Source organism: Sorex araneus, chromosome 1 (genome assembly GCF_027595985.1).
Source record: "Sorex araneus isolate mSorAra2 chromosome 1, mSorAra2.pri, whole genome shotgun sequence".
NCBI classification, from domain to species: domain Eukaryota; kingdom Metazoa; phylum Chordata; class Mammalia; order Eulipotyphla; family Soricidae; genus Sorex; species Sorex araneus.
Window position 1 is genome coordinate 89036340 of NC_073302.1, and position 27898 is coordinate 89064237.

Below are 27898 nucleotides of genomic sequence, written 5' to 3' on the forward strand. Positions count from 1 at the left end.
CTTTCTTTCTTTCTTTCTTTCTTTCTTTCTTTCTTTCTTTCTTTCTTTCTTTCTTTCTTTCTTTCTTTCTTCCTTCCTTCCTTCCTTCCTTCCTTCCTTCCTTCCTTCCTTCCTTCCTTCCTTCCTTCCTTCCTTCCTTTCTTTCTTTCTTTCTTTCTTTCTTTCTTTCTTTCTTTCTTTCTTTCTTTCTTTCTTTCTTTCTTTCTTTCTTTCTTTCTTTCTTATTAAATCACCATGTGAAAGTTACAAAGCGTTCAGGCTTAAGTTTCAGTTACACAATGCTCAAACATCCATCCCTTCACCAGTGCACATATTCCACCACCGAGAACCACAGTAAACCTCCCCCCCACTCCCCACCTCCCCAGCCCCCCACCCCGCCTGTGTAGCTAATAAATTTCACTTCACTTTCTCTTTACTTTGATTACATTCAAACAAAAAACTCACTATTATTGTTTGGAGTTTCCCCTCCAGAGTCGGATCTGTTGGAAAGGAAGCATTTGATAATTTGTTTTCCATTGCGGAGAATGAAGAGATATGGGGTCGTGTGGCCACAATAGTGGCTGCAAGGTTTTGGATTTCTGTATTTTAGTATTTTAGTAACTAAGTCCAGAGGAATTTCTGCCAGAAGTTGCATCATTGCTAGCTTGTACCTCTCTGCTACTTTATATTCCACATATGAGTGCAATCTTTCTATGTCTGTCTTTCTTTCTGACTCATTTCAAGTGGATCAACATGGAAAGTATCATGTTGAGTGAAATGTATTTCTGTTTTGAGGAAACTTCTGTTCATTTCTTCTACCCATTTTTTGATGGGGTTGGAGGTTTTTCTTTGTACAATTCTACTAGTGTCTTGTATATCCTGGATATTAATCCCTTATCAGATGTGTCTTGGGTAAATATTCTTTCCCATTCTGTGGGCTCTTTCTGTATTTTGGTCACTGTTTCTTTTGAAGTGCAGAAGCTTCTTAATTTGATGTAGTCCCATTTGTTTACGTTTGTTTCCACATACATGGTCAGGGCTGTTTCATCCTTAAAGATGCTTTTAGCTTTCGTGTCATGGAGAGTTCTGCCTACATTTTCCTCTATGTTCCTTATAGATTCATGTCTGATATTGAGGTCTTTAATCCACTTTGATCTGACTTTTGTGCCTGGCATTAGACAGAGGTCAGAGTTCATATTTTTTGCAGGTAGCTATCCAGTTTTCCCAGCACCACTTTTTGAAGAGGCTTTCCTTGTTTCACTTCATATTTCTTGTTCCTTTGTCAAAGATTAAGTGGCCATATATTTGGGGGTTTGTGAAAGAATATTCAACTCTGTTACATTGGTCTGCAGGTCTGTTTCTAACTCAATACCATGCTGTTTTAATTACTACTGCTTCGTAGTAGAGTTTGAAGTTGGGTAAGGTGATGCCACCCATTTTCTTTTTCCCAAGGATTGCTTTAGCTATTCGTGGGGGTTTATTGTTCCATATGAATTTCAGGAGTGTTTTGATTATTTATTTGAAAAATTTCATAGGTATCCTGATAGGGACCGCATTAAATTTGTATAATGCTTTGGGCAGTATTGCCATTTTGATCATGTTAATTATCCCTATCCACGAGCAGGGGATGAGTCTCCATTTCCTAGCATCCTCTTTTATTTCTAGAAGTAGTGCTGTGTAATTTTCCTTGTATAGGTCCTTCAACTCTGGTTAAGCTGATTCCAAGGTACTTGATTTTCTGAGGTACTATTGTGAACAGGATTTTTTTAATGTTTCTTTCTTCTTTTCATTATTTTTATATAAGAAAGCCATGGATTTTGGGGTCTCGGTTTTGTATTCTGCCACTTTACTATATCGACCTATTGTTTCTAGGAGTTTTTCTGTAGAGTCTTGGGTTTTCTAAGTATAGTATCATATCATCTGCAAATAGTGAAATCTTGACCTCTTCTTTTCCTATCTGTATGCCCTTGATATCTTTTTCTTGTCTAACTGTTATGGCCAGGACTTACTTCCAGTGTTATATTGAATAGGAGTGGCGAAAGCAGGCAACCTTGTCTTGTGCCTGATCTTAGAGAGAAGGCTCTTAGTTTTTCCCCATTGAGGATAATGCTTGCCATGGGTTTGTGATAGATGGCTTTGACTATAGTGAGAAAAGTTCCTTCAAATTCCATTTGGTGAGAATTTTCATCATAAATGGGTGTTGGATCTTGTCATTGCTTTCTCTGCATCTGTTGATATGATCATATGGTTTTTATTATTTCTTTTATTGATATAATGAATTATGTTGATTGACTTGCGAATATTAAACCATCCTTGCATCCCTGGGATGAATCCTACTTGATCATGGTGTATGATTTTTTTGATGTGTCGTTGGATTTTATTTGCTAAAATTTTGTTGAGGATCTTTGCATCTGCGTTCATCAGGGATATTAGTCTGTAATTCTCTTTCTTTGTGGTATCTCTGTTTGCTTTTGGTATCAGGGTGATATTTGCTTCATAGAAACTGTTCGGAAGTGTTTGTGATAGATACTTCAATTTCCTGGAAAAACTTAAAGAGGATTGGGAGTACATTCGTTTTAAATATTTGGAAGAATTCACTAGGAATCCATTGGGGCCAGGACTTTTGTGCTTGGGGAGACTTTTTATTACCGTTTCAATTTCCTTGATGGTTATAGGTCTGTTCAGGTATTCCAGGTCTTCTTGGATCAGTCCTGGGAGGCTATAGGAATCTAGGAATTTATCCATTTCCTTGAAGTTTTTGTGTTTCATGGCATAAAGCTTCTCAAAGTAATCTCTGAAGATCCTTTGAATTTCTTTAGTTTCTGTTGTAATGTCCCCCTTTTCATTTCTGATTCGGTTTATTAGGGTTTTCTCTCTCCTTTTTTGGTGAGTCTTGCTAGAGGTTTATCGATCTTGTTTATTTACTCAAAGAACCAGCTCTTGGTTTCATTGATTTTTTTGGATTGTGTTTTGGGTTTCTGTCTCGTTAATTTCTGCTCTGAGTTTTATTATCTCCTTCCTCCTGTTTGCATTGGACTCCTTTTGTTGGTCATTCTCCAAGCTCTTAAGCTGTGAGGTTAGGTTACTTTTGTGGGCTCGCTCCTCCTTCCTGAGGAATGCTTATAGAACTATAAACTATCCTCTTAACACAGCTTTTGCTGTGTCCCATAAGTTTTGGTAACTTTTGTCCTCATTTTTGTTCCTTTCCAGGAATCTTTTGATTTTCTCTTTGATTTGTTTCTAAGCCACCCGTTGTCCAATAGTGAGCTGTTAAATTCCCAGGTTTTTTGATTTAGTTTTCTGTTTGTGTACGTGTTTGATTTACTTCTAATTTCAGCGCATTGTGGTCTGAGATCGTTGATACAATCTCTATCTTCTTAATTTTATGGAGGTATGTTTTGTGGCTCAGCATGTGGTCTATCTTGGAGAATGTTCCATGCATAGTTGAGAAGAATGTGTATTCAGCTTTTTGAGGATGAAGTGTCCTGTATATATCTACTAAGTCCCTTTCTTTTATTTCTTTCCTCAGATGAAGTTATGTTCTTGCTAAGCTTGAGTCTGGTTGATCTATGAAGAGGTGATAAAGCAGTGTTGAAGTCTCCCACTAGTACTGTGTTGCTATAGATGTCTTTCTTCGAGTATATGAGTAGTTGTTTTAATATTTAAATTTAATGTTTAATATTTAATGTTTGCTGGTCCCTCATTAGGTGCATGTACATTTAGTATTGAAGGTATTCCTGTTGTACAGATCCCTTGATCAATAAGAAATGACCTTCACTGTCTCTTGTGACCTTCTTCAGTCTGAAATCAATGTGGTCTGATACTAGGATGGCTACCCCATTTTTTTTTATGGGAGTTGTTCACCTGTAGGGTTGTTTTACAGCCTTTGACTTTGAGCCTGTATTTGCTCTGACTGTTGAGACGTGATTCTTGCAGGCAGCAGAATGTTGGGTTCAATTATCTAATCTATTCTTCCACTCTGCCTATTAATTGATGCATTTACCCATTGACATTGAGAGAGATTATTGTTATGGTGTTTTGTCCCATTTTTCTGCTGAAATTTGGTGTATTTGGGTCTGTCTTGTCTTAAAGTAGCCCATTTAGTTGTTCTTGTAATGGTTTTGAGTCTATGAAGTTCTTGAGCTGCTGTTTATCTGTGAAACTGTATGTTGTTTTTTCTGTTATGAATGAGAGTCTAGCTGGGTAAAGTATTTTTGGTGAGGAATTTATTTCATTGAGTTTTTTCACTATATCCCACCATTCTTTTTGGGCCTTTAGGGTTTCATCAGAAAAGTTGGCTGTGAATGTCACAGATGCTCCTTTATAGGCAAATTCTTTCTTTGATCTTGCTGCTTTCAGAATTCTGTCTCCATCTAAGGTTTTGGTCATTTTGATCAGGATGTGTATTGGGGTATTTTTATTTGTATTTCTTCTAGCTGGTACCCTTCAAGCCTCCTGAATGTGGTCGCATGTTTTCTTCAGCTTTCCTCTGTCTCATTATTTTTGTATAGAAGGCCATTTAGTTTTGGGTATTGATTTTATAGCCTGTGACTTTACTGTACAAGCCTATTGTTTCTAAGAGTTTCTTGCTAGAGGCTTTAGGATTCTCTAGATATAGTATCATATCTTCTGAGAATAGTGAGAGTTTGATTTCTTTCTTTCCTATCTGGATGCCCTTAATATCTTTTTCTTGCCTAATCACTATTGCATGTACTTCCAGTACTATATTGAACAGAAGTGGTAAGAGTGGGCATCCTTGTCTCGTCCTTGATCTTAGAAGGAAGGCTCTTAGTTTTTCCCCATTGAGGATAATGCTTGCCATGGCTTTGACTATCTTGAGGAAAGTTCCTTCAAATCCCATTTGGTGAGAGTTTTCATCATAAATGTGTGTTGGATCTTATTGCTTTCTCTGCATCTATTGATATGATCATATGGTTTTTATTTTTACTTTTGTTGATGTGATGGATTATGTTGATTGATTTCCTAATGTTAAACAGTCCTTGCATCCCTGGGATGAATCTCACTTGGTCGTGGTGTATGATCTTTTTGATGAGTTGTTGGATTCTATTTGCTAACATTTTGTTGAGGATCTTTGCATCAGTCTTCATCAGGGATATTGGTCTATACTTTTCTTTGTTAGTGGTGTCTTTGTTTGCTTTTGGTATTAGGGAGATATGTGCCTCATAGAAACTGTTTGGGAGAGTTCCTGTTTCTTCAATTTCCTGGAAAAGCTTGAGAAAAACTGGCAACAGATCCTCTTTAAGTGTTTGGAAGAATTCGCTAGTGAATCCATCTGGACCTGGGCTTTTGTTTTGGGGAAGCCTTTTTTTTTATTACAGTTTCAATTTCCTTGATACGAATGGGTCTATTCAGGTATTCCAAGCCTTCTTGGTTCAGTCTTGGAAGATTGTAGGAATCCAGGAATTTATCTGTTTCTTTTAGGTTCTCTTGTTTTGTGGCATATAAACTTTCAAAGTAGTCTCTGATGATCTTTAGAATTTCATTGGTTTCTGTTGTGATGTCCCCCTTTTCATTTCTGATTCAGTTTATTAGTGTTCTCTCTCTTTCTTAGTGAATCTTACTAGTGGTTATCAATCTTGTTTAATTTCTCAAAGAACCAGATCTTGGTTTCATTGACCTTTGGATTGATTTTTTGGGTTTTCCTGTCATTAATTTCGGCTCTAAATTTTATTATTTCTTTCTTTCCATCTGGTTTGGGTTCCTTTTGCTGGTCCTTTTCTAGGCACTTGAGCTGTGAAGTCAAGATATCTATGTAGGCCCTTTCTTCCTTCCTGAGGAATGCTTGTAGAGCTATAAATTTTCCCCTTAACATGGCTTTAGCTGCGTCCCATAGGTTCTGGTAGCTCATGTCTTCATTCTCGTTTGTTTTGAGGTATCTTTTGATTTCTTCCTTGATTTCCTTCCTGACCCACTCACTGTTTAACATTGAGTTGTCTAATTTCCAGGTGTTTGCTTTGGTTCTCTGTGTCTGTATGTGATTAGCTTCTATCTTCAGCACATCATGATCTGTAAAGATAGTTGATACAATTTATATCTTCCCGATTATATTGTGTTATGTTTTGTGACCCAGCATGTGGTCTATTTTGGAAAATGTTCCGCATGCACCGGAAAAGAATATGTATTCTTTCTTTTGGTGGTGTAAAACCCTGTGTAGGTCTGTTAGCCCTCTCTCTTCCATTTCTTCCTTCAGAGTCAGTGTTTCCTTGCTGAGTTTTTTTCTTGTTGACCTATTCAGATTTCATAAGGTTGTGTTGAAGTCTCCAAATACTATTGTGTTGCTAGTGATGTCCTTCTTAAAGTCTGTTAGCAGTTGTTTTAAGTATTTAGCTGGTCGTTCCTTAGGTGCGTATACGTTTTGTTTTTTAAAATTTTTATTAGTGAATAACCATGAGGTACAGTTACAAACTTATGAACTTTCATGTTTGCATTTCGTTTACAACCTTCCACCAGTGCCCATTCTCCTCCACCAATGTTCCAGTATCCCTTCCACCACCGCTCCCCAATCCCCACCACCCCACCCTGCCTCTGCAAGCAGGGCATTCCCTTTTGTTCTCTCTCCTGTTGAATGTTGTAGTTTGTAATAGAGGTATTGAATGGCCATCATGTTCAGTCTATAGTCTACTTTTGGCACACAGCTTTAAACCCATGTAGGTCCTCCCAACATTCTCTACTAGGTGTTTCCTTCTCTATCTCAGCTACCTTTTCCCCCAGCATGTAAAGCCAGTTCCCAAGTTGTTGGGCAGTCCTCCTAGTTCTTATCTCTACTACTCTTGGGTGCTAGTCTTCCATTCTGCTACTTTATATTCCACTGATGAGTGCAATCTTTCTGTCTGTCTCTTTCTTTCTGACTCATTTCATTCAACATGATACTTTCCATGTTGATCCACTTATATGCAAATTTCATGACTTCATCTTTTCTAACAGCTGCATAGTATTCCATTGTGTAGATGTACCAAAGTTTCTTTAACCAGTCATCTGTTTTTGGGCACTCCGTTTTTTTCCAGATTTTTGCTATTGCAAACAGTGCTGCAATGAACATACAAGTGCAGATGTCATTTCTACTAGACCTTTTTGCCTCTTCGGGATATATTCCCAGGAGTGGTATTGCTGGGTATAATGGGAGCTCAATTTCTAATTTTTTAAGAATTGTCCATATTTTTTTCCAAAAGGGCATTCCCACCAGCAGTGAAGGAGAGTCCCTTTCTCCCCACATCTGCTCCAACACCGGTTGCTTTTGTTTTTTTGGATGTGGGCCGGTCTCTGTGGTGTGAGATGATATCTCATTGTTGTTTTGATCTCAATCTCCCTGATGATTAGCGATGAGAGAATTTTCTCATGTGCCTCTGAGCCATTCGGATTTCTTTTGAGAAAGTTTCTGTTTGTTTGCATTTTCCACATTTCTACCTTCAAATTCTCTTGTATTTTATTGGCATTGCTTTTTATTGTTTCTTTTAGCTCCCTAAGCATCCTCAGTAGCTTCCTTCTAAATTCCTTGTCAGAGAAGTTATTTAGCACTTCATTGCTATTGGTGTTTTCTGGGCTAGCCTCTTCAATAAGTAAGCTTGGTGGGGTTCTGCGTTGCCTTACCATTGAGACCTGTGTGGATTAGCCCTTCATGCTCACTGTTACTATTCTACTTATGATTCAGTATTAATTGAGGTGGGCTTAATGAGTTATTGGCTAATGTGTTTCTTGTGGTTAAGCTAACCAAGTGAAAGTTCCAACTAAGAGGGAAATTTATGGTTCTTATGGGATATGGAGGGGGAGAATAACTTGCGGCCATGTTAGCAGCTGCGGGTCCGGGAGGGAGTCCTGACACCAGCCGGGTACCTGGATGGGATGAGCAGAGGCTGCCCAGGACGTTGCAGCTTTGGGTGCATGTGGTATGCTCAATTCCTGTCCCCCGCAGATCAAGGATGAAAACTGGCTGCCCTGGGGTCTAGTTAGACATGTGGCTCTGGGAAGGAGCCCTGACACTGGCCAGGTACATGGATAGGATGAGCAGAGGGTGTCCAATTATGACTTTTTGGAGCATTTTGGGGGGCCGAGTCTAACAAATCCCAGATGGAGGGAGAAACTTATATAACGGAACTTAATTTGAGACTGCAGCCCCACGGAGTGAACCTAGGTAGAAAGATAGTGCTGAAGGCTGGGGAGCCAGGTGATGCACTTTGAGGATGCACTATTAAATTCACTTTTTGGCATATAGCAGGAAATGAATTCCCTAAGAGACTTGGGATAGAGGGATGTTATATGTATTTATTTAAACTACAGTCAACACTGAGAGCATGAGACCCAAACCACAATAACCAAATTTGTGTCTGTTGTTTAAAGTCCATCGTATTGTCATCTTTGACTTCCATTCAGCAGGGGCTGGTGATGCAGGAGAGGCAGGAGCAGCGGCCACGGGTCTCTGTGTTCATTCACAATTTCCAGTTGGAAATATTGAATAATAAAGATGCTTAGACTTAAAGTTGGAAAGTAGAAAACTTTGTTGGAAAGTAGAAGAGAGAAGAAAAGCTGCTCTCCAAGTGGGGAGGAACTTTGGATTAAGTTAACTATGGCTCTTTTCTGAATTTTTGTTAGGGTGAGATTTCCCAACTGTCAAAGAGGCAGGCTGTGGGGAAGGAAGTAGCTGTGGGCGGGAGCTTGGGGACACTGGCTGAGGGATGTTTACACTGGTGTTGGGATCTATACTGGAACATTTTATATACATATATATGTACATATGTATGTATATATATATAACTGTGTAATCACATAATAAGTGTGTATGGGCTCTCTCCCGCCATATGTGTTCAGTGGCCATGAACCATGTCCCCACCCCGGCGTGCAGCCACTGCCAACAGATGCATGACGGAGGGAACAGGACCACCAGGCTGGTTGGTGATCGGTTGCCGTTTGTTCCAATCTCCATCCTGCCATTTATTCCCTTCTCCTTGCACGCCTGTTTCAGTCTCACTGAATGCAGTCCCACACCTTCTGTCCCTCAGAATACTCTCTCCACACCCCGTCTTGCTGCCTAGTCTAGAGCCCAGCTTCCAAGCATTGCGGGTAACAACTACACCTAGGTCAGATAGCACAACCAACATAGGTGAAGCCCTTCTCTTCCTTCCAGGGAAGCTCTTCTAAGACAAAGATCTTCTGCTAGGAGATCAGTTCAAGGGTGGAATTTCATCTAAGGACATACTTCTCCTTTCCTTAGTCCTAAGGAAATCTAACAATCATCTTGGATCTTCTTAATAATCTTTCTAGTCATTTTGTATGGACACAGAATGAAATATATTAAGCTTATAGGGTGGCTATCCTGGGGACATCTCGCTATAGATCCCAGACCACAGTCCTCGGGCCAGATTAGTCCTTTCTAACCTTAGCAGGGTCCTTGTCCAGTCACATTTCCTTGGGTCATGACACAATTTGTCCATGTTCAAGCTCTTATTATAAGTTTTATGGCACTTGGCCTGTCCCGTGTAGATGACAAAGTAATAGTAAGCTTCATGAGGACCCATCACTTGGGATGCTAGGAACTAAAGGCAACTGAGGCTTAAATTGAGTAAGTATGATAGATGCCCAGAAGTGAATATTATTTGAAGTCAATAAACTCCCAAGTTACAAAAGCATAGCATTAACTGTCTTCCTGCATTTATACAAAAGGCCATTGCTCTAAAGTAAACTATGAAAAGGACATAAGGAAAAGAGAAAAGCAATATTTCACTTACAAATACAAATCCAGAAATCTCTGAAGAATTTGACTTTACAGGTGACCAATTCTAGTTAAATGAGTGATTAAGAGAGAGAGAGAAAGCAGAGCACAGAGAAGTTAACGATGATTGCTGAGGAAATGGGAGTGTTTGGGAGCATTGTGATGGGTATAACCCAATAACCATAGACTCTCTAGGGCAGAGGAGAAAGGACAAACCAATGTTATTCTACAAAACTCACCTATGAATAGCTTTGTAAGTCATGTGCCTTAATAAAATTGCTAAAAAATAGAGGAGACTTTCTGGAGGAGAAAGGGGAAGGAAACCAACAGTTTTCCTCTCCTAGCCCTCGAGGGTTGCTCCCAGCCATGATAGGGGAATTATGAGGTGCCAGGGATGGAACCTGGCCTCCAGCATGCAAAAATTCAATCCATTGAACTATCTTGCTGCCCCAACATGAACATTTTTGTGTGTGAATTATCATCTACAATTTTGGCTATTTGTCTATTTAAATAATTTAAATTCGCATTTATTTGAGCATTTACCCTCTATGTTTCTTATATAGAAGAGATCTACCTTTCTTCTCTTGTGAATTGCTTATCATGTTGCATAAGCTATCTATCTATCTAACCTACAGACATTTAAAAAGTATATTGGATTTTAGTGTTAAAAATGTGAGAATGTTTAACCAGTCATCTGTTCTCGGGTACTCAGGTTTTTTCCAGATTCTGGCTATTGTAAACAGTGCTGCGATGAACATACAAGTACAGATGTCATTTCTACTATACTTTTTTGCTTCTCCGGGATATATTCCCAGGAGTGGTATTGCTGGGTCAAATGGGAGCTCAATTTCTAATTTTTTGAGAATTGTCCATACTGTTTTCCAAAAGGGCTGAACCAGTCGGCATTCCCATCAGCAGTGAAGGAGAGTCCCTTTCTCCCCACATCCATGCCAATATCGGTTGCTTTTGTTCTTTTGGATGTGGGCCAGTCTCTGTGGTGTGAGATGGTATCTCATTGTTTTGATCTGCATCTCCCTGATGATTAGTGATGAGGAGCATTTTTTCATGTGTCTTTAGCCATTCGGATTTCTTCCTTGAGAAAGTTTTGTTCACTTAATCGCCCCATTTTCTGATGGGGTTGGAAGTTTTCTTCTTGTGGAGTTCAACCAGTCCCTCGTAAATCATTGATATCAACCGCTTATCCGATGGGTATTGGGTGAATATCCTTTCTCATTCTGTAGACTTTATTTGTATTCTGGTCACTGTATATTTTGAGGTACAGAAGCTTCTCAGTTTAAGATAGTCCCATTTGTTTATCTCTGTTTTCACTTGCCTGGTCAGTGGCGAATCCTTTTTGAAGATACCTGTAGCTTTAATGTCATGGAAAGTTTTACCGAAAAATGACATCTGCACCTATATGTTCATTGCAGCACTGTTCACAATAGCCAGAATCTGGAAAAAACCTGAGTGCTCGAGAACAGATGACTGGTTAAAGAAACTTTGGTACATCTACACAATGGAATACTATACAGCTGTTAGAAAAGATGAAGTCATGAACTTTGCATGTAGGTGAATCAACATGGAAAGTATCATGTTAAGTGAAATGAGTCAGAAAGAGAGGGACAGACACAGAAAGATTGCACTCATTTGTGGAATATAAAGTAACAGAATGGGAGACTAACACCCAAGAATAGTAGAGGTAAGTACCAAGAGGAGTACTCACAGCTTGGAAGCTGACCTCACATGCTAGGTGAAGAAGCAGTTCTGATAGATAAGGGATCACCATGCAAAGGGTGCTAGGTGGGCCCACTAGGGATGGGAGATACAAGCTGAAAATGACTATAGACTGAACATGATGCATACTTAATACCTCTGTAGTAGACCACAACACCCAAAAGGAGAGAGAGAACAAATGGGAATGCCCTGCCACAGAGGCGGGGTGGAGTGAAGGGGACAGAGTGGGGGTGGTGGGAGGGATGCTGGGATCATTGGTGGTGGAAAGTGGGCACTGGTGGAGGGATGGGTACTTGATCATTGTATGACTGAAATGTAAGCATGAAAACCTGTAAGTCTGTAACTTTGTCTCACGGTGATTCACTAATAAATAAAAAAATGTGAGAATGAATAGAATAGATATCAGAGCTAGATTTCTGTGATTATACCGCTTATTACAGGAAGACGAGGCAAGAGTAGATAAGAATGGTAATAATAGTGGGGGCTGGAGTGATAGCATAGCGGGTAGGGTGTTTGCCTTGCACGCGGCCGACCCGGGTTCAAATCCCAGCATCCCATATGGTCCCCTGACCACCGCCAGGAGTAATTCCTGAGTGCAGGGCCAGGAGTAACCCCTGTGCATCGCCAGGTGTGACCCAAAATCCAAAAAAAAAAAAAGAATGGTAATAATAGAGATAAGAATGGTAAATTCAGCTTGGATTTGTGAGGTTGTAAGATTTCTTTTTTTTTTTTTGGTCACACCTGGCGATGCTCAGGGGTCACTCCTGGCTCTGCACTAAGGAATCACCCCTGGTGGTGCACAGGGGACAATATGGTATGGAAATCGAACCTGGGTCATCCATGTACAAGGCTAATGACCTAACCGTTGTGCTATTGCTCCAGCCCCTGGTTGTAGGATTTCTTAAAAGGACAGGACAGATGAGGAAGAGATCACAGGACAAAAAGGTTGTGAATTACCTGTGTTAAATATAATATTTGCCCCATCAGTTATTAAATGTAGTTACTTTGCAAATATTTCAGTGTTACTGTATCACATAAAACATTAGAGATTATTCAGTGTCTTTGGCTTTTGGCCTAATTTATAATGGCATCACTGCTAGTTCTGTTAGGTTTCCACCAGTTTTGGTTAGTTCACAAACATGAGTATATTCCTAACGATATATCCCATCATCTCTTGGATTTCAAATGTGAAGTGTTAACCACCAAATCACCTTCATGAGGATTTTCTTTTTTGCAGTTCCTAAACATTGCTTTCAGTAACTATGTGAACCCACAGCTCTAAAAGTCACCATCAGTTAAAATGAACAGGACTGATCTTGGCTCTTGACTTTGTGTTCGAATGAAATTTACTGTTACGAAGGAGCAATGATTTGAATAAACAAACATTTATTGAGTACACATTGTGTGCAAGGGTTAGCGATGAAGTCCCTTTTGCTCTGTTTATTTGAGTGCAATGCTGTGTGCGCTGAAGCAGGGAACTGAGGCAGGCAAGGGAAATACTTGGAGAGTTTTCAAGATTATTTAGCTTTAAGGTGGAACATTTGGGACATTTGGCACCAGATAGTAATCAACAGGACTAATCATACTCTCATATTAGTCCAGTGGTGGTGGTTGAATTAGACTTAGCCAGTATGGATAAGAATGTTGCTGCACCACAAGTTCATACCTTCTCAAAGGACCCACAAAATGTCGGACACCACGCCTTCTCCCGGAGGGGAGAGAGACCAAGAAGGAAAGAAATTTCCTCCGTTAGCCGGCGTGGGGCAAAAGCTTAGTTCACAGTCTCCATACATGGGTGCAAGCACTTGCTGGAACCCCAAATCCTAAAGCTGTCTCTGGTTCCCGCTCGTTCCACATCCACCGGCTGTGCAGAGGCAAAGGCACCCAGGCCGAAACTCGGCCGGAGCCGAACACTGGCCCCGGCTGGGGCTGCCCCGGTATCCCGCGGCTGTTTCAAGTTCAAAGCACACATTTTTTTTTTTTTGGGTGCCCTTGCCTCTGCACAGCCGGTGGATGTGGAACGAGCGGGAACCAGAGACAGCTTTAGGATTTGGGGTTCCAGCAAGTGCTTGCACCCATGTATGGAGACTGTGAACTAAGCTTTTGCTACATGCTGTTCCAGGAAGGGAAATGATTCATTTTCCAACTTAAATCTCCGCGGACTTAATTACTATAATACAGAAATTGTAAAGACATTTTATCTCTTCATTCTCATCAGTGGAAACTTATTATCAAACATTTCCTTGTTAATAGAGCTGTATTCTTGGGGGATAAATTCCAACAAAAATAGTGAGTCTGTTTTGAAACTCTAACAACAATAGTTAGTTGTGTGTTGAAATCTGGAATGTAATCAAGGTAAAGAGAAAAGGAAGTGAAATTATCACTCACGCACGGGGTGGGGGGTTGGGGGATGAGGTTTGGGATGTATACTGTTTTTTTTGTTTGTTTGTCTTTGTTTTTTTTCTGTTTTGTTTTTATTGGTGGTAGAATATGGGCACTGGTGAAGGGATGGGTGTTTGAGCATTGTATAACTGAGATATAAGCCTGAGAACTTTGTAACTTTCCACTTGGTGACTCAATAAAATAAATTAAAAAAAAAAAAAGAATGTTGCTGCAGGGGCCGGAGCTGTAGTATAGTGGTAGGGTACTTGCCATGTACGTGACTGTCCCAGGCTCAATCCCTGTCATGCCATATGATCTCCAAGCCTGTTAGGACTAATTCCTAAGTACAAAGCCAGGAGTAAGTCCTGAACACCATAAGGTGTTATTCCAATTGCACCTCAGAAAAACCTATAAAATATGTTTACCTATTTGAATCACCCAGGTATTTATGGCTTGTGTTTTATTTTGCTGGATTTTTCTTTGGGAAAATAATTTCCCTTTTTTGCAACTACAGTATAAAAATGAAATAAAAGAGTAAGATGTATGAAAAGTCATATGGAATTATATATTCACAGTCAAGTCACTGCCTGGCCATTTAAAAAATATTTCAGTTTCTTGATAAATACCTGAGGATACTCACCTCATTACAGGAAATATGAAGAGTCTTAAAGCATAAATTCTAAAATGGTGTTGCCTCCTGATTAGAGAGGAGAAGACTTCATAATGTGTCATGTTAATTAACATTCCAATTGTAAAGTTAGTTGGCTCTAGCCTTTAGGGCACTGTGAAGACATAAAGTGCTATTTTGAAGGAAATTTAATTTAGTTCAGTGCATTGAATGAACATCATAGGCATTCCATGCATTTAGTCTTAGTATTCTTAGTATTTTTAGAACATAGAAGGGAAAAAGTACATTTTTCTTTTTAAAAGTGATTAAATATTCACATCTGATGCCTCTTGGAGAATATTTTGTTCTCTACTTTTTCTGCAAATTTGTAGTTAGAACTTAACTAATTTGGGCTGGAGAGGTTGTATGTCGTTAAGGCATTTGCCTTGTATGTGGTCAACTCTGTTCCTATCCTGGCACTACGTATGGTCCTCAGAGCACAAAGTCAGGAACGATACCTGAGCCTAGAGTGCTACTGGTTGTGATACAAAAAACTGGAACAAACAGAAAGAGAAAGGATAAAATATGGCTTTGGGAAAGCACCAAAGAAAGGAGCCTGGTTACCAAAGAAACCAACTATGTGATTAGAAGTTAAGAACTTTCAGTTCTGCCTCCCCCATATCTGGAGAATAGGAGAGATTTGGTGATTGAGGCAAATCACCAATGGCTCATCATTAATTAGACAAGCATAATAATGAAGTCTCCAAAAGACTGGGAGAGCTTCTAGGTTGCTGACCTCGGTCTCCCACATGTCACATTGGGGGACCTGTGCTTTGTGAGAAAGGAAATTCCTTCCTTTTGGACTTTGATTTATATTTTTCTTCTGGCTACTGATTGGCCCCACTGTGAATGGCTGAATAAGTTTCATCAAATGATGGGAACAATGCTAGTGGTCCTGCTGCTATGCAGAAGAAACATCCAGAGAGGAAACCGCTATACTAACACCAAACTTCTTCACGTTGCTTTTATATCTCTGATTCCTCTAAAAGGCTAAGATTACTCTGGCTTCTGAATCTTTATCATTAGTGATCTCTTTGCTTAAGTTGATATGTCCAGAAGTTTCACAAGACCAAAGACTTTTTTCTGTTTGGTTCACCACTTTATCTCCGGTCTCTGGAACAGTGCTTCCTATAATATAGATTCAAAATATGTGAGAGCTGTTGAACAAAAGCAACATTTTCCTCATACTTTAGTATAGTATGGGCAACTGATTTAAGGATACTCTAAAGGACTTGACCAATCATGCCCTTCCCCAGACATCTGACTCAAGTAAAGGCTCTGGAAGAGTGAGTGGCAGCAGGTGCCACGGCAGGCCAGCTATTGTTACATGCAGAAGGTGCCACAAGAGAGTATACTGACACTGAATATGTTGAAGTGTGTAGTGTATGGAATCAGCCTTATGACATCAGAGCTCATGCTAATATTTTGCTAATATAAATACCAGCTGAATATACACAATTTAATTACAGATGGTATTCATCACTCTCGTTGCTTTTTGTTTTATTTCATCTCTTCCTCACTTATTTTTGTTTGTTTGATTTGGGGGCCACACCTGGCAGTGCTCAGGGCATACTCCTGGCTCTGCACTCAAGGATCACTGTCGGTGGGCCTTGGTAGACTATGTGGTGTCAGGAATTAAAACCAGATCAATCATGTGCAAGGCAAGTGCCTTACCTGCTGAACTAGCTTTCCAAATATCTTCCTGGTTTGTTACGTATAGGTACATAGTCCCTATTCTTCAAAATTTTGGTTAATATTTGTTTTTGATGTACACCTTATTTTTCTTTATCCAAAAATATTTTTAATCCTTTAATTTATTGGGTTTTCATATTATTTAAAGCTAATGGCAATATTCAATGTCTTGCAGAAGTAAAGGTTACAAATGGTTGCTGTGCAGCCAAGATATGGCGGCTTTCAGATATTCATGCCCATTGGAAAAGTTGAAAGTAAGGTTTTCTGCATCTAAATATTGAATGAAGTCTGAAGATAAACTACTATTCAAAGATTGTCCAAGGCTAACTTGAATAAACTTTCAGGAAAAAAATACATGAATATGGAGAATCTTCTATCTTAGTAATGCTCCCCTAGCCCAACAGATAATTTCCCCACATTTGGTACCTATGAAAATGTGTGGTACCAGTAAACACTAAGCATTTTGTTTAAATATTAAACTTTAAAGTGCCGCATCAATATTTAATGTGCAAGCTCTCCTTGAGAGGTTCTGCTAGATTGCTCTTCCCTATCAGAGAAACGCCTGAGGGTCATTAGCCAAGCTCTCAGGTTTCGAGGAAAAAGGCTTTCTCGACTGCAAACCCTCCTCAGAGTGTCTCCAAAAAAACCAATATATGAGCTGAAGGGAGGCTGGCTCTGAATCACTTAAAGCCTCCATTTCAAAAACTGCTTTAACCAGTCATCTCCTCAGGAAGTTGCAACCGCAGGAACTTCTTCCGTCAACAGAATTTAGGGCTTACCTTTTGCAAAGGGTTGCTGACAGGAGGGAACATGCCAACACAGCAGTTTTTTGTGGTGAAATTTGAGGCCTTAGAAAATCCCTTGAGTGAAAATCATACCTTGTCCCCACATCCCACTGCAACATGTCATCTGATTAGTTTCTGCAAAAAAAATTTTTTTTGCAGTACCCAGTGTGTTTAGGGGTTACTCTGACTCTGAACTCTGGAATCACTCCTGGCGTGCTGATGAGGGGACCATATGGGACGCCAGCACATCTAACTCATGTCCGACTATGTGCAAGGCAAGCGCCCTACTTGCTGCGCGATTGCTCTGGCTCTAGTTTCTGCAAAATTTGAATGAGGAATTGTATCTTGACTAACAGAGTCAATTGTGTTAACTGTGTAAGTAGAGCCATGGATGCAAATTGCCTGCCCTCTCTCCTTATGTAGCCTGTGGATTTGTAGTGAACAGGAGCCAGGGAAAGGTCAGGAGCAGGATGGTTGATTTGGAACATGGGTGGTGATGGAGCATCCATTGCAGATTCTGTTTGCTCTTTTGTCCATTCTGCTCCTTTACTTATTCAAGTAAGTTTTTGAGTGTGCCCAGATCATAACATTCTTGTCATACTTCTCAGTAAGTCAGGCAGTTGGTGTGTTTGAAACTTAGTGAGACGAGGGTAAAAGTGATGTGAGCTGAAGTTGGGAAGTCAGTTCCTGGTGAGTCTATAACTGACTTGTGTCCCCTGTAAGTAACCTCAGTATGTCACTGATGCTCGCGGCAGAGACAGGCTGAGGTACCATCGGAACTGTAGGAATCTCAAAAGAATACATGTAGGGTAGTTTTAGACCTTCTAAGGTGAGATGCTTTAATAAAACTTTGCTGATAAGTGTTTTAGGACAGAAGCTTGATGGAGGGATTTTCAAATTCAGAAATAACAGCATTTGGGATTGTTTGAAAGCTAGCTGCTGGGACTTCTAGGAGGAAGGATTTCATACTTTGTAGCTTCAATACAAACTGATTCATAGAAAGCACAGAAAGAGAAGGAAGTGGACTGCTTTGGCTGTTTGGCCTCCATCTTCACTGACCTCCCCAGGGGGCTACTCTTGACTGGAGACTGATTGTTATTTCCGGGTGCTTGTTAATGTCACTGCCCAGTAGGGGAGCTGAGAAGCACCAGGGGCTGTTTAAATGTAAAGTAAAAATACTTAAAAATCACTTCTGCACTCAATTTAGCCACATTTCTGTGTCTGCTAGCCATGTGGCGAGTGACAAGTGGCTCTGGGATTAGGCAATACAGAGACCATTTCTATTGTGGCGCTATGACATGAGGGAGCACTTGTGGAAGCAGATTAAGGACAGGGCAATGCCATAGACTGTGAAATGTCCACTCCTGCTTCCCTTAGTGATTCTTCCCAAGCTAGACACAGGCAAGTGATGACTTCTCCTCTCCCACTCCTCATTTTAAGCAGACATTTGATCTTTAGTTTGTTTCTCTTTTGGCAGGGGGCTTGGGGGCCCCACAATACTCCTGGCTCTGCACTCAGGAATTAACTCCTGGCAGTCTTCAGAATACTGAGTAGGATGTCAAGGATTGAATCTGGTTTGGCTGCGTGCAAAATTAGTGCCCTATCTGCTGTAGTATGGCTCTAATCACTTCAGTAGGCAATTGTGACTTATATTGTATGAAGGAAGTAGATATTAGCTGGAGACATTAAGAATCTTAGAGTTTCCATCTCCTCTACTTGCTTCCCTGAATCTTGGCTGATTTATCTGCTCTTTTCTGAGGATGAAGCATCCATCATGCTTCTATAATGTGGCTTCATTCAGCAATATCTTAGAATCAACTCCTTTGTGTCTCTTCAAGGACCAGACTTCAATAGCTGCTCTTTCTTTTCCATATATAACTTTTAGCATAAATATTTATAACTACACACATTTTGTCTATGAATTTTTATATGAACATATCTGTTGTGAAATAATTACAGATTCATGAGAAGTTTGGAAGGAGTGGGATCCCGTGTGCCCTTCACCCAGTTATCTCCAGGAGAAAAGGTTCTTCAAGTCTTTAAGAATGTCTACTTTTCTTTCTTCTTTTTGTTTTTTGGGACACAAAAACCCCCTAGCAACACTCAGGGGGTTACTCCTGGCCCTGTGCTCAGGAATCACTCCTGAAGGGGGATGGAGAGGCCTATGTGGTACTGGGGACAGAACCTGGGTCGGGCATGTGGAAGGAAATCACCTCACTCACTGTCCTCTTTCCTACCCCTGCTTTTATTTTGTTTAACAATATAGTTTGTGGGACTATCGCAAAAATAAAAGCAAAACAGAACAAATACTGGTATAGCTATGGTTTTCATTGTGCAGGATTCTCACCTCCTTTGTTAGGGTTATTCCTGAGTGCTGGTATGAGTAAACTATGAAGGAAGTTTATAGAAATAAAGACCAAGAGCAGGGAAGAAGAAATATCTCAAACACACAGTTGTAACTTTACACCTAAAGAAACTTGAGTAAAACAACAAATTTAGCAAAAAAAAAAATTAGAAAGGAAAACCTGAGAAAACAACAAATTTAGAAGAAAAAAATCAGGGGCTAAAGAGTTATGGAAAGATAGTACAGCAGATAGGGTGCTTGTTTTGCACACAACCGACCCAGGTTCAACCCCTGACACCCCACAGAATCCCCTGAGTCCCTCCAGGAATGATCCTTAAGTGCAGAGCCAGGAGTAATCCCTGAGCACCAATGGGTGTGCCCCATCCCAACTATGTCCCATGGGGAAAAAAAAGGAAAAAGAAAAAGGAAAAGAAAAAATTAGAAGGAAGAAAATTATAATGTGAACAGAAATAAATGAACTACAAAAGACTGATAAAACCTGGCATTGGTTACTAGAAGAATTAAAAAATTGATACACCTTTACTAACACTTAAAAATGAGAAAAATTCAGGGACTGAGTGATAGTCCAGTGGGTAAAGCGCTTGCCTTGCCAACCAACCTGCATTTGATCCTTGGCATCCCATATGGTCCTCCGAGCACCACCAGGAGTAATTCCAGAGTGCAGAGCCAGGAGTGACCCCTGAGCACTGTGAGTTTTATTTACTCCCGTTGTGGTTGGATTATTGCTGTTGTGACAACCTTTAACCTGGCACTACACAGACACAGGAAGTCATCTTCAACTCTTCTGATTCTTCAGCTCTTGCCTCTAACCACACACCCAAATTCTCTCTCTCTCTCTTCTTGCTAAGCACTTCTCAAATTCATCCTATTTCCTTGTTTAGTTCTCAGTACCATTGGCTTGTTGAGACTGGTATATTTTGGTCAGAGTCACTGTGTTGAGTTTGTAATTGAATCCCTGGCTTCAGCCTTGCCCGACACAAAGCCAGCTTCTCCATTGCCGAAGAATGGTCTATCTGACGGGCAGCCAATCGTGCTATTGAATCCCTGCCTCCCCCTCAGATCTTTAAATAGTTTACCATGGACTCTGGAGGAAGCCTTCAGTTCTTGATATGATTATACTTATTCTTTTGTGTGTCCTCCTTAGCCTTTTCCCTCATTGCTCCTCCACATCAAAGGCCTCATCCATTCTACTTTAATGCTTTCTTAATTCTGATACTCAAAATGTTTTCCCATGTCTATTTCTTGAGAATTCTGTAAGCACTAAATATTAAACAGAATCATCCAACATAAAAGATTCCTTCAGGGACACTTTTGTAATTACCTATAGCAGAATTACTAATTTAACCTGCTCTAGGCTCAGTCAGGACAGACTTTATCTATCAGTATATCTGTATTTATTTTTAGGGCATAACTAAGTGCTTGGCACAGAGCTTTAAAATTATGAAAGAAATGAATAAATTCTAGCAATAACATTGCCTGGATACTGAAAGCATTTGTTTCTCCTTGACTAGACCTTAATTTCTTGAAAGCTGCGAGTATTTCTAGTTTTTATCCATTGCACATGCAGGATTCCAGCTCATACTGATGCAGAAGTGGCAAGGGTGGGTCTCTGTGCTCACGGTTCCTTGGTTCTTCAATATTTTCAAGAATGAAAATATCAAGTAATAATAATACTCAGACTTGTAGTTAGAGGATAGAAAAATTATTGGAAAGTAAAAGAGAAAGAAACTCCCAGATGGGGACAACAATAGTATAGGATTAAGTTAAATATGACTTATTGTCTGTGTGTGTGGTGTGTGTGTGTGTGTGTGTTTATAGGAAAACTTGGTCTTTGTGTTACTTGTTGAGTGATAAGAATGTTATAGAGAACATGAGGACTCTGAGAGCAGTCTGAATAGTGTAGGGTCTTTCAGGTTATTTATTTGACCATTTGCCTAGATATTGTCCATCATCTTCTAGTTTTCTAGGAACCTAAGATCTGGGGCAGAATTTATGATCTTGAGAAATGGTTAACTTTGCACCCTCAGAAAGACCCCAGGAATTTGTAGGAATGCTTAAAATGTGGGTTAGAGGCAGTTAAAATGGAGCTGCTCACAGCAGCTGGCAAAGAGAAATTAAAATAGTTTCTTTCAACAGCACTGTAGCACTGTCATCCTGTTGTTCATAGATTTGCTTGGTGGGCACCAGTAACGTCTCCATTGTGAGACTTGTTGTTACTGTCTTTGGCATATCAAATATGCCATGGGTAGCTTGCCAGGCTCTGCTGAGCGGGCAGGATACTCTCGGTAGTTTGCCAGGCTTTCCAAGAGGGATGGAGGAATCGAACCCTGGTTGGCCACGTGCAAAGCAAATGTGGGAGAAATGAGTGAAGTAAAACAAACTCCCAAATAGCATGGTGCACTTTAAATTAACCTTGTGCCTTTTGCTCACCACTGAGGTGGGTACTGAGCTTAGTAGTAAAATAGTATTGAAAAGAACAGAAATGACTTGTGACTTACTGCACACATAGGCTAAAGCGGCATTTCTAGTTCAGGCATGGTTACATTTCCCCAGAGCAGTGACAGAAAGACAGAAAACTATGTAGCTCATAATTTAAAAGTACATATTGCCCTCTTTGGTACTGGACACCCACCCATATTCACTCTTTCTCACTTTTTAGTCAACAAATATTTAAGGCTGTCCTGAAAAGAACTGGTTATGAGCAAGTTAATCTAATCTAATTTTATCTATTTAAAATTTGGTTTTCATTTCTTTTTATTGAGGCATAATTAGTGTATAAACATAGTTTAAGATATACTGTATAGGGCTATAGCTATAGTACAGCAGATAGGGCATTTGCCTTGTATGCATATGACCTGGCATCCCATATAGTCCTCTGAGCACTGCCAGAAGTAATTCCTGAGTGCAGAGCCATGAGAGACCCTGAGCATCTCTGGGTGTGATCCAAAAAGCCCAATAAAGTTTCAATATTTATATGACTACTTTCAGATTTTTAAATCTCTCAGATGAGCATATGTTCAGTGTGCACCATATAAAGATTATCTAGGACTGGCCGTAAGGCACTATTCCTCATTTCTCCAGTTCTCTTTTAAACTCTCTCTCTCTATTTTACTTTGGAGTCTCCCAAGCACTGTTCAGAAGATCTGGGTGACCCACTGGCTTAGTTCAAGGACATGTCCGAGGATGCAGTGCTGCCAGGGATCCCTGAGAAACTTCAGTGGTGGTGCTGGGGACTTCTAGGGCTGCACAGGACAATACTTGGGGGACCATGTGGTGCTGAAACCAAAATCTGGTGAATACTAGGCATGTGTCCATGCCTGTGTATGATTTCCGATGCCCCTAGTTTAAGCTCTCTTACCTCTGTCCCAGAAGAACCCCATGCTGCCTTCTTGCTCCCCAGTCTCAATTCCAGAACACAGTGTCACACCCAACTCTAGCACTTCTGAGTTGTGAGACTTGTCATGTAGTCATATACCATAAAAACGTATTCATTTTTCTTCTGATAAAGAGTTTTCAATGGGAGATTAAAATGCATGGCAGGGGAATCAGAGTCAAGGAGCAGTTTCACAGTCTTGCCCAGCTTGGGTTGTAGCTGTTTTGTCTGATCAAGCACAATTACTTTAAGAGGAAAGTATAGAGCATTCAAGCTAACCCCAGGTTTCTTGTAATTATCCAACTCAATTAATTAGTAGTTCTATTCCAATCCAGCTTCTTAGTTTGATGGTCATATGACTTTATCTTTGCCAGAGCTATTACATCTGAAGTTTTAATGACACACAATACAATGGAAGAAAACATTCACACAGCATAATCTGACATAAGGCTAATATCCAAGGTATATAGAACACTATATTTACTATTATAAAAGATATGTAGAACACTATGGATTTTAAATGGCACACAAAACACTATATTCTCTGTCAGTGAGTGTATAGTCTGGTTTAGCCTATAAGGAAGACTGTCTGAAGATACTTGAAAAATTTAAAATAAAACAGAACTCCTATATAATCCAGTAATTCCACCCTTGGATGTTTATCCCAAGAACACTGTCATTAATATGAAGATATATGCATACCCATTTTCACTTCAGTGGATTTGTATAACAGTCAGATCTGGAAGCAACCCAAATATCCAATAAAAATTGAGTGAATAAAGTGGTGGTGGTATAGGCACACAATGGAACGCTACTCAGCTGTAAGAGAAGAACTCTTGTCTTTTGCTACAATGTGGATGAAGCTAGAGGGGATTAAGTTAAGCAAAATAAGTCAGGAGGAAAGGTACAAATACCAGATGATCTCTCTTACATGGGGTATATAAAGAAACAAAGCAGGGAATGGATAATATCCAACGAAAAGAAATCCCTGGACTTTATAGAACTGGGGTAACCATGACTTGGGGAGGGGGCGCGCTAAAGGCTACAGAAGACAAGGAGACTAAGGTGAAATAAATATAGTAGTGGAGGTTTTTTGACACTTTGGTGGTCGTGGTGGTGCAGCGCCTTGTATAGCACAAGCATTGCTAGTAACACCATAACTAAGTCACTTCAATCTAATACAAACATCATTAAAATTTAAAGTTTATTTGCTATTAGGAATAGAACCGAATGACATATATATAGTCACATCATAAACATGTCTTACTTTTTGATTTAGTCTATTTAGTTTCTTTTTCTCTCCTGTGGATCATGACCTCGTAAGGCAGATCCGACACAGCCAGAAAGGGAACAACCCGAGAGCACATCCCACAACGAAGGATGCACAAACACTGAAGCAGAATCAGAGTGGCCACAGGGGAGGCCTCACTGAGAAAGCTCACTGGTGGACTCAGCCTCCATACCTGGAGGATTCTCTACTGTGTAATGAGAAGCTGTGACTGGTTTGAAAGCTAAGGAATGTGACTCCAGATGGGGAAGGGAGTGAAGAGGAGACCTTGAATGCACAGAACTCTGTCCTGAGAAAACGGAGGAGAGGAACCAGTAACTGGAGCCCAGACTTTGCACTCTCTTACAAAACCTGCACGGGAGGCAAAATCTAAACCATGAAGAGAGTCACAGCCTTTAGCAATCTCCAGCAAGCTGACAGGGAGTTCTGATTCCTTTCAGGACAGGAAGTAACCCTGGGGAAAATTCTACAATTTCAAGCCAAGGGTGGAGCAGTAGTGGAATGGGTGAGGTTTACCTTTTCCCAGACAAACAAAGATAGTCCCTCTCAACGCATATCTGATTAACTGAAGGTAGTGGATTGAAAACCTAGAGCCAGAAAGGAAGAAAGAGATCAGTCCTATCTTTACTTGTATCTACATCAGCACTTACTTGAATAGTTGAACATTTTGTTGCAGCCTAGATCTGACTGTCAGATTTTAGGTGGGACCAACATACCCTGCTCAGGTTGAGTCTGACAATACAAACAACAAGGCAAATGCAGATACCCTAATTGGTATAAGATCTCCCCTGTTTACTGGTGCTACGGGCACTCCTGGCATTCCTGGTTGCAGGTCCCCTTTTGCTGCCCAATCCACTGGCAGGTATAAGTACTTCTGCCATTGTCAGACACAATATTTGTGTATTCTGCAATGGAGCACTGGCTTGCCCAAATTTATATGACCAATCTGAATGGTAATCTAACTAGACTGAGTATTCTTGGTGTGGTGTTCATTTCATTGAATTTTTGTACTATATCCCTCCATTCTTTTCTGGCTCATAGTCTCATTTGATAGATCTGCTATGAATCAATTTTCTTTTCAATGTAAGTTGCTTTATTGATCTTTTGGTTTTTAATTTTTGGGGTCCTGATGTTCAAACTAAGGGAATCATACGTGCAAGGCAAGTCTCTATCACTGAACACTGAACTGTATCTCTTTCTGTTTGGGGTTCTTTACGCTTTCTTACAAATTTTAAGATTGTTTTGTTTCTTTGAAAAATACTATGAGAATTTTAAGAGATGTTTCCTTGATTCTATAGACTCTTTTGAAAAGTATGGACATTTTAACAATGTTAATTCTGTCCATTCATGAGCATAAAATATCTTTCCATTTATTTGTGTCTTTTTTAATTCCTGCCATTAGCATATTATGCTTTTTAGTGTCAGATATTTGGCTAACTTAATTCTAAGACATTTTATCCTTATCTATATAATTATAAATAGGATTGTTTTCTTTACTATTTGATAGTTCATTTTCAGTGTATAGAAACAAAATAGATTTTTGTCTCTTTATCATCTGCGAGCTATTGTACAGTTCTACAAATTGTGTAAAACTGATATCAATACAATGATTCCTATTATAGATTTGCAAACAATTGTTTTTAGTGGTATGCTATTGGATGTTGCCTTGTGGATAGACACATTTTTCATCTACATGTAAATTAATTTCAACATTCCTTGTCTGACTAGCTATTTGTGGTACTTTGAATTCCCCCTTTGAACAGGATGGGTCACCTACTTGTTGCCTAATTAATGCATGAGTTAGAACTTTGAGATGTTTTTATGTGTGTTTGCTTGATGGTAATGACTACATTTTTAAAAAATAACTTTTTTAAGTTCTTAGGGGTCACCCACCGACTTACACATGGAGTCTCCTGACAAAACCAGCTAACATGCATGATGAGGGATGTGCGCCTCAGCCTCAAGTCTTTCATTAGTCAACAAATGAATCTCAAGTAGCACTAGAATTTTAGTTTTGACTAATCTTGAATTCTCTGAATTTTTCCTTCACGATTAATTTTTGCTTTGCCATTGAAAAGATACTCCCTTTCAGTGGCTGCTGTAATCAAGAACATATATGGTTTTGTATCTGAGGTTTTGGTAGTCCCTGAAAATATATTAAAGTTATAGAGATCTATTTTATTTGAGAGGCAACAGATAATCTTGATTATTATTAAGTTTTTTGTGTCAATCTACCTATTTTGAACTCAATCAATTAAGAATTTTGTGTTATTCTATTGAATATATAAGGATAATTTCTAGGGAAACCACCTAGATACTTTACTGTTAGTGCACATATAACATTTTCACCTTGGTCCAAGGGTAGTACATGATTTGGCTCAGCAAAAAGAGACATTTAATCCCTTAAGGGTAACTTACTGATGAGCATGTGACTCAGGAAGGAACAAAAAGACTTTTATGTCTCTTTTGCAAAAGAGACAGCACATTTTAAACTGCGCTTACACTTAAAAGAATCTCACTTTCATTAAAACTACAACTGGCATATTTTTACACATAAAGCCTGACATGAAGAAACACATCAGAATAGATTCAAGAGGGAGAGAAAAAGACCTGAGGGCACCAAATGGAACTCTTTGAACAACCCTGTGGTCTGAAGCCTGACTTGTCAGAGTAAGTACTTTTCCCTGGTTATTTGTAAAAATCCAAGTGTATTTTCTCTCTCCTGCATTCAAAGGAGCCCTCACAGTGAAAGGAGAGTACCCGTTACCTGACCCTTTGTCTATACAAGCCCTCTTACCTCTCTACACTTCCCTTTATTCTTCTATTTAAAGAAGTGCAACACTTACTATTTCAAATAGCTGTATCAAACAGCATAACAAAAATGCATCATTTGTCTAACAATTCTGAGATAAGAGAAATAACACACAACTCAACTTTTTGAAACTGAGTTATAGTAGACTTTTTAAATTTTTATTTGCTCAATAGAATAAAAAGATAGCCCGTATTGAGAAATGTTGGGGGCTACTTTCTCTTTTTATCAGAGTATGCTTCAATAAATACACTTAGGAAAGGGCTATCATGATTGCTGCTGGAATTTCTTTGTGTATACCTCTAAGATCTAATGAAGGTGAGTAGTTCGCTAGACTATTCCAAGTGTGTAGTCTCTATTCCAAACTATGATTTGTTTATCCCCTCCAGCAAACACACCAGCACACCTTATCAGAAGCTTTGCTATTCCTTGGGCATAATCCATGCATGATACTTGTGCTCCTTGAGAACATCTCCCTATTCCCTTTCTCAAACCAACAGGGCCCCTGATAATCTTGGTCAACTCTTTTTTCAACCGAGTTCCAGTATCATCCTTCATTTTATTTCTCCTAGGAACTACTCTGTTATATTCCTATCCCAAAGAGAGATAGATGTATAACAGTCACTGTCACTGTCATCCTGTTGCTCACGGATTTGCTCAAGCGGGCACCAGTAATGTCTCCATTGTGAGACTTGTTATTACTGTTTTTGGCATATCAAATACGCCACAGGTAGCTCACCAGGCTCTGCCATGTGGGCGGGATACTCTAGGTAGCTTGCTGGGTTCTCCCAGAGGGGTGGAGGAATCGCACCGAGGTCGGCCGCGTGCAAGGGGAACACGCCACTGCTGTGCTATCGCTCCAGCCCAGATGTATAACAGATATTTAATTATTAATGCAAGTTTTCTTTTGCTCTTGAGCCACACCTCACTGGGCTTACTTCTGACTCAGGAATCAACCCTGGTGGGCTCAGGGAACCATATGAAGTGTCAGGGATAAAATCCCAGGTTGGCAATGTGCAAAGCAAGCACCCTAATTGCTCAACTATTGCTTTGGTCTCCGGAATTAATGTATGTTTTTATTACCCCAACATTAGAAATGG